The sequence below is a fragment of the Eubalaena glacialis genome, chromosome 3 (assembly GCF_028564815.1).
Source record: "Eubalaena glacialis isolate mEubGla1 chromosome 3, mEubGla1.1.hap2.+ XY, whole genome shotgun sequence".
Lineage (NCBI taxonomy): Eukaryota > Metazoa > Chordata > Mammalia > Artiodactyla > Balaenidae > Eubalaena > Eubalaena glacialis.
Window position 1 is genome coordinate 112,710,276 of NC_083718.1, and position 8,469 is coordinate 112,718,744.

The window sequence follows — 8,469 nt, forward strand, 5'->3', positions numbered from 1 at the left end:
TTAAAAAAAAAAAAAAAAAGTTGGAAAGAAATGGTGAGAGTGGATATCCTTACCTTGTTTCTAATCTTAGGAGGATATCATTCAGTTTTTCATCATCAAGTATGGTATCAGTTATAGGTTTTTCATAGATGTCCTTTATCAGATTAAGGAAGTTAATCTTCTATTCCTAGATTGCTGAGAGTTTGTTTTTTATTGTGATAAGATATATATAACAAACATTTTCCCCATTTTAGCCATTTTGAAGTGTTCAGCTCAGTAGCATTAGGTACATTCACATTGTTGTGCAGCCATAGCCACTATCCACCTCCAGAACTTTTTCATCATCCCACACTAAAACTCTGCAGCTATTAAACAATAAATCTCCATTCCCTTCTTCCAGCTCATGGTAACCATCATTTCTATGAATTTGCCTATTCTAAGTAACTCATATAAGTGAAATCATACAATATTTGTTCTTTTATATCTGGCTTATTTCACTTAGCATAAAGATTTCTAGGTTCATCCAAGTTGTAGCACAAATCAGAATTTCCTTCTTCATTAAGGCTGAATAATATTCCATTATTGTATGCATATACCACATTTTGTTTATCCATTCATCCATCAGTGGACACTTGGGTTGCTCCCATCTGTTTTGCTATTGTGAATAATGCTGCTAGGAACATTGGTGTACAAACATCTGTTCAAATCCCTGCTTTCAATTCTTTTCAATATATACTCAGAAGTGGAATTGCTGGGTAATATAGTAATTCTAGTATTAATTTTTCGAGGAACTGCCATACTGTTTTCCATAATGGCTAAACCATTTACATTCTCTTCAGTAATGCACAAGGGTTCTAACTTCTTCACATCCTCACTAACACTTATTTTCTGTTGTTTGTTTTAAGTAATAACCATCCTAATGGATGTGAATTGGTATCTCATTGTGGTTTTGATTTGCATTTCTCTAATGATTAGTTAGCATCTTTTCATGTGCTTATTGGCCATCTGTATATCTTCTTTGGAGAAATAGCTATTCAAGTCCTTTGCCCATTTTTAAATTGTATTGTTACTATTGTTGTTGCTATTGTTGAGTTTTAAGAGTTCTTTCTATATTCTGGATATTAATCTGTTGTCAAATATATGATTTGAAAATATTTTCTCCTAGAGTGTTTTTCTAATCAAGAATAGATGTTGGGGACTTCCCTGGTGGCGCAGTGGTTAAGAATCTGCCTGCCAATGCAGGGGACATGGGTTCAAGCCCTGGTCCGGGAAGATCCCACATGCCATGGAGCAGCGAAGCCCGTGCACCACAACTATTGAGCCTGCGCTCTAGAGCCCGCAAGCCACAACTACTGAAGCCCGCGTGCCTAGACCCCATGCTCCACAACAAGAGAAGCCACCGCAATGAGAAGCCCGCCCACCGCAACAAAGAGTAGCCCCCACTCGCCGCAACTAGAGAAAGTCCGCGCACAGCAACGAAGACCCAATGCAGCCAAAAAACAAAAAAAAAAAGAATGGACGTTGGGTTTTGTCAAAAGCTTTTTCAGCATCTATTGATGATGTTTTCAAAATTTTTACTTTGTTAATATGATGAATTTCTCTGACTGCTTTTTAAAAAACACTTTATTGAGACATAATTCATAGCCCATAAAATTCACCCATTTAAAGTATATAATTAAATGGTTTATAGCATCCACAGAATTATACGATCACCACAATTGCTTTTAGAACATTTCATTACTCCAAAAAGAAACCCTGTATCCAATAGCAGTCACTCCCATTTCCATCTGTATTATTCAGCTGCCATATTAATTAAGGCTGCCAAAACAAAATACCACAGACTTGGTGGCTTAAACAATAGAAATTTATTTTCTCACAATTCTGGAGGCTGGAAGTCCAGATGGCTGTCTTTGTGCAGTATCCTCAGATGGCCTTTTTTCTGTTTGTGTGTACTCCTGGTATCTCTTCCTCTTCTTTTTTTTTAATAAATTTATTTATTTATTTTTGTCTGCATTGGGTCTTCGTTGCTGCGTGCGGGCTTTCTCTAGTTGCGGCAAGTGGGGGCTACTCTTCGTTGTGATGCATGGGCTTCTCATTGTGGCGGCTTCTCTTGTTGCAGAGCACAGGCTCTAGGAGTGCGGGCTTCAGTAGTTGTGGCTCGCAGGCTCTAGAGTGCAAGCTCAGTAGTGTGGCACGCAGGCTTAGCTGCTCCGCAGCATGTGGGATCTTCCCAGACCAGGGCTCGAACCCGTGTCCCCTGCATTGGCAGGCAGATTCTTAACCACTGCGCCACCAGGGAAGTCCTGTCTTCCTCTTCTTACAAGAACGCTAGTCCTATTGGATTAGGGTCTCATGCTCCTTAAAGGTTCTATCTCCAAATATAGTTATATTGGGAGTTAGAGCATTAACCTAGAAATTTTGGGAGAATACAATTCAACTCATAACATTCTGCTCTCTGGCCCCCCAAAATTCATTTCCTTCTTGAATGCAAAATACATTCACCCCATCTCTACAGCCTCAAAAGTCTCAGTCCATTCCGTTATTAACTCCACCTCCAAAGTCTCATCTAACTAACATCTAAATCAGATAAATGTGAATCTTGAGCTATAATACATCCTGAGGCATAATTCCTCTCTAGCTGTGAACCTATGAAGCCAGACAAGTTAGGTACTTCCAAAATACAATAGTGGGACAGGCATAGGATAGACACTCCCATTCCAAAGGGGAGAAATGGGACAATAGAAAAAAGTCACAGGTCCCAAGAAAGTCCAAAACTTAGTAAGGCAAATTCATTTAAATCTTAAAGTTCAAGAATAATCCTCCTTGCCACAGCTATCCCCCTGGGCTCAGCTCAGAGGGAGCAGGCAATACACCCAGCACCTTGTCTTTTTCTAGAAGGGTTAAACTGCAAATTTTCTCAGCTGCTGTTCAAGGGTCTGGCTTCTAATCAGACTGCATCTGCATGGGATCTTCTCAGGAGCCTGAAAGAGCCTTTGGGCATATCCACTGCCTTCTCCCCCCAGCTTACTTCAAGAGTAAAACCAAGTCCCCAGCTACTCCCTGGAAGGAGCTTGTCCATATATCCAACATCCCAACTTTTACGTCTGTCACCTGAGGGACTGGCTCCCAAATCAGCTAGCTCTGAGAGCCAAAAGGGTTCAGCATTCACAAGTTCCATGGGACTACATTAAACTAACAGGCAGTTTTATACAGAAATGCAAGCGCTTCCCATAGCTAAATGCCTAGGCTCAGCACAGAGGGAACAGGCAAAAACACAAGGTTCCCAGTTTCTCCCTGGAAGGGGTTTGACTGCATACTTTCCCAGATGCTTCCCAAGGGTCGGGCTTCTAATTAGCTTGCACCTGGGAGCCGAAGGGGCACTACTTAGTAGTCATCTGGGAACCTGAATGGGTGTGTGGGAACTTCCTGCACCTTCCCCATCCCATACCCGTTACGCCTGGTGATGAAACCAAATCTATAGCTTCTCCTTAAAAGAGTTTGGACAAATATCTAGCAGCCTACCTTCTATGGCTGCCACCAGAGGAAATAACTCCTAAATCACCTACCTGTGGGACATGATGGGGCTTAGCATTCACAAGTTCTCTGGGACCACAGAGAAAAAAGAGGTGGTTCCATATGGGTGCACAAGCACTTGTAGGGGATATTCCCTCTGACTCAGCACAGATTGGTTAGGCAAAAACAACCAGTTCCTGATTTTGCCCTAACAGAAGCTAGACTGCGTATATAAAATCCTGATTATCCCAGCTGCGGTCTGAAGGTCAGGTTCCAATTAGCCTACATTGAGGAGCTGAAGAGGCAGGTAATAAGAACAAACTCTCTGAAAAAGAAATTAAGAAAACTCATTTATAATAACATCAAAAAGAATAAAATACTTAAGGATAAATTTAACCAAGGAAGTGAAAGATCTATACACTGAAAACTACCAAAACATTGATGAAAGAAATCAAAGAAGACACAAATAAAAGGAAAGATATTCTGTGTTCCCGGATTGGAAGAATTAATATTGTGAAAATGTCCATACTACTCAAAGTGATCTACAGTTTCAATGCAATCCCTATCAAAATTCAAATTGCATTTTTTGCAGAAATAGAAAAAACAATCCCCAAATGTATATGGAACCACAAAAGACTCCAAATAGCCAAAGCAATCTTGAGCAAGGAGAGCAAAGTTGAAGGCATCTCACCTCCTGATTTCAAACTACATTACAAAGCTATAGAAATCAAAAGAGTACAGGACTGGCATAAAAATAGACAAATAATTCTGGAACAGAATAATGATCCCAGATATAAACCCTTGCATATGTGGTCAATTAATTTTTAACAAAGGCACTAAGCATACACAATGGGGAAAAGATAGTCTCTTTGATAAATAGTGTTGGGAAACTGGATATCCACATGAAAAAGAATGAAACTAGACCCCTATCATACACCATATACAGATGTTAACTCAAAATGGGTTTAAAGACTTAAACAAAAATCTTAAAATCATAAAACTCCTGGAAGACAACATAGTGAAATGCTTCTTGACACTGGTCTTGGCGATGATTATTTGGATTTGACAACAAAAGCAAAGGCAACAAATATATTACCATTTTGTTAATTGCTCTCTGACTGTTCTGTAGTTCCTTTGTTCCTCTCTAGTCTTCCTTTGTTTTTTTTTTTTTTTTTGCAGTGGGATGTTTTAACTTTTTTCTCTTTATCTTTTGTGTATCTACTAGAGGTTTTTCTTTGTGGTTACCACAGGGTTTCATAAAACATCCTATAGTTATAACAGTTTATTGTAAGGCAATGACAACTTACTTTCAGTCACATACAAAAACTCTACACTTTTACTTCTCCGCCTCTCATATTTTATGCCACTGATGTCACACTTTAGATTTTTTTATATAGTGCATCCATTAACAAGTTATTGTAGCTGTAATTATTATTATTGGAGTATAATTGCTTTACAATGTTGTGTTAGTTTCTGCTGTACAATGAAGTGAATCAGCTATATGTATACATACATCCCCTCCCTCTTGGACCTCCCTCCCACCCATCTAGGTCATCACAGAGCACTGAGATGAGCTTCCTGTACTTTATAGCATGTTCCCACTAGCTAACTATTTTACACATGGTAGTGTATATATGTCAGTACTGATCTCCCAATTCGTCCCACCCTCCCACCGACTGCACTGGGAAGGGCCCTCTGGGGGAAAAGTCTCCTCAGGGTAGAGACAGATCTCAGGGCCAGTCATCCTCTGGGGACAGTCTGATCAGGTCAAAGATTTTGCCTAAATGGTCAGCTTCAGAGTTTCCACAGAAGAGAGGCTTTTGACAAAACATCTCTATGAAGATACAGCCAACACTCCACATGTCCACAGGTGTTACATATGTAGACTGCAAAAGAACTTCTGAAGCATGGCACCAGAGTGTAACAACCACAGGTGTAAGTGCCATCTGGTAGCTGTAGATTCTGGCCAGGCCAGTCAGCCAGCTTGACTGTCCCACCACTTGTCACCAGAATGTTCTCTGGCTTCAGATCTCAGTGAACGATGCAGTTGGCATGAAGGAAATCTAAGCCTCTTAGAAACTGGCACACCAGATCCTTAATACTATAGCCTTTTAACTTTTATACTAGAGTTAAAAAGCACCATCATTATAGTATTAGAGTATTCTGAATTTGACTACATATTTACCTTTCCTTTTCATAAGTTTTCGTGTTACTAATTAGTAGCCTTTTGTTTCAACTTCCTTCAGCATTTCTTGTAAGGCACGTTTAGTGGTGATGAACTCCCTCAGCTTTTGTTTGTTTGGGAAAATCTTTATGTCTCCTTCCTTTCTGAAGGACAGTTTTGCTGAGTATAGTATTGGTTGGCAGGGTTTTTTTTTCTTTCAGTACTCTGAATGTATCATCCCACTCCCTTCTGGTCTGCTAGGTTTCTGCTGAGAAATCTGCTGATATTCTTATGGTGGTTGCCTGGTATATGAGGAGTTGGTTTTCTCATGCTGCTTTCAAAATTCTCTAGTCTTTGACTTTTAACAACTTGATTATAATGTGTTTCAGGGTAATCTTCTTTGAGTTGATCTTGCTTTTGGTCCTTCAATCTTCATGTACTGTGTGTCCATATCTTTCTCAAGATTTAGGAAGTTTTCAGCCATTAGATTTAAAAATTTTTTTAATTTAATTTATTTGGCCATGCCACACAGCATGTGGGATCTTAGCTCCCCAAGCAAGGATCTAACCCTGCCCCCTGCAGTGAAAGCACGGAGTCTTAACCACTGGACCACCAGGGAAGTCCCCAGCCATTAGATTTTAAATAAGCTTTCTGCCCCATTCTTTCTTTCTTTCCTTCTTTCTTTCTTTCTTTCTTTTCTTTCTTTCTTTCTTTCTTTCTCTTTCTTTCTCTTTCTTTCTTTCTTTTCTTTCTTTCTTTCTTTCTTTCTTGCTTGCTTGCTTGCTTGCTGTGTTGGGTCTTCATTGCTGCACGTGGGCTTTCTCTAGTTGCAGTGAGTGGGGGTTACTCTTCGTCTGCCCCTTTCTGTCTGTCTTCTTCTTCTGGAATTCCAATGATGCTTATATTCACTTGCTTGAGATTATCACATAATTCACGTAGGCTTTCTTCACCCTTTTTCACTTCACTCGTTGTTCCTCTAACTAGCTAATTTCAAAGGACCTGTCTTAGAGTTTGCTGATCTGTTCTTGAAGCTCTCTATTGAATTTTTCAGTTCTGTCATTGTATTTTTCAGCTCCAGTTCTGTTTACTTCTTTTTAACCTTATTGGATGCTGAATATTGTTTATTCCTATTAATATTGTTTATTCTTGAGATTTGTTTTTGAACATGGTTAAGTTATTCAGAAACAATTTTTTTCTCCTTTTTAGTCTAGGATTTATTTCTCCACTATTGAGGCAAAACTTTTGAGAATTCTACCTGATGTCCTGAAAATGATGAGATTTTCCACCCTCACTGGTGGGAACAGAAACTATTCTCAGAGTTGTCTGAGCTCCCTCCAATTAGTGCTGGTTGTTCTTTCCTTGGATTTGTGTAGTTTCCTCTCATATATTCACTGATCATTACTCACCTGAAAACTTGATGGGAATCCTTTGTAGATTTCAAGAGTTGTCTTTGTGCAGCTCCCTCCTCTCTAGTACTCTGCCCTATGAACTCTAGCTTCTAAGCTTCCCCAGATTCCTATCTTGTCCCTTCAACTCAGGGTAACTGCTAGACTCTGCTTGGGTTCCCCTTCCTTGTGCAATGCCTAGAAACTCTCTCCAGGTAATAAGCTGGTGCAAATGTAGGGTTCACTGTGTATTTTTCCCCTATAAGGAATCATTGTTCATTGTTGCCTGATGTCCAGAGTCTTGAAAATTGTTGTTTCATGCTCTTCCTTTAAGCAGCCTAAGGTGATCTCTGAAAAAGGTTCACTATTTACTTGAGCAAGAAAACGCCACAAAATCATGCAAATAAAGAGATTTGAGTCTTTGCGTTCACTTTAAGAGTACTCACGAAACTGCTCAGGCCATTAGTAGTATGCATATTCAAAAAGCCCCCAAGTTTCTGAAAGATGTTACTCTTTAGAAGGAATGTGTGCCATTCTGTTACAATGGTGGAGATGGCCAAATAGTGGATAGGGCTGTACACAGAGTAAGTGGCCCAAAAAGAGTGCTGAATTTTTGCTACACATGCTTAAAAATGCAAAGAGAAATGCTTAACTTATGGGTTTAGATGTAGATTTTCTGGTCATTGAATACATCCAGGTGGAAACAGGCCCCAAGATGCACTGCCATGCTAACAGAGTTCATAGTTGGATTAACCTATACATGAACTCCCCCTGCCGCAGAGATGATCCTTACTGAAAAAGAACAAATTGCTCCTAAACCACAAGAGGAGGTTGCACAGAAGAAAAAGATATCCTGAATAAACTGAAGAAACAAAAACTTATGAACTGGAAATAAATCCAGCATAAAAAAAGCGCAAATAAAAGTAAAAAGAAACAAAACCAAAAAACTGTTGTTTCATATATTTTGTCTGATCTTTTAGTTATTTCAGGCAGGAGGATAAATCTAGTCCTCGTTATTCTATTTTGACCAAAAGCAGAAGTGTAGCTTGCTTATAGTTTTAGGATTAAGCATCTACGTTTATGAGTAAGACTAGCTTATAATATCCCTTTCTTGTACTTTCTTTGTAAGGTGTTGGTATCTCATGGAAGTTTTGATAAATACTATTTTCCTAGGAATCTGTTCTTTTAGGCTAAATGTAAAATTATACTTAAAGTTTTCTATATCCTCCTATTAAATTTTTAATGTCTGCAGCATGTATAGTTACATTCCCTGTTTTATTACAATTATTGCTAATTACTGGATTCTTTTTCACTTGATCAGCCTCACCAGACATATCTCAATTATACTAGTCTTTTGAAAAAACAACTTTTGGCTTTGTTAATTCTATTTTATACTTGTTTTCTATTTCCTTCATTTCTGTTCATACC

General features: G+C 38.9%; 1 pseudogene; it reads left to right on the forward strand.

Annotated features, from left to right (window-relative positions):
- The first annotated feature begins 7,418 nt into the window (after positions 1–7,418).
- On the forward strand, positions 7,419–7,936 carry LOC133088396 (large ribosomal subunit protein uL22-like; annotated as a pseudogene).
- Positions 7,937–8,469: the final 533 nt, after the last annotated feature.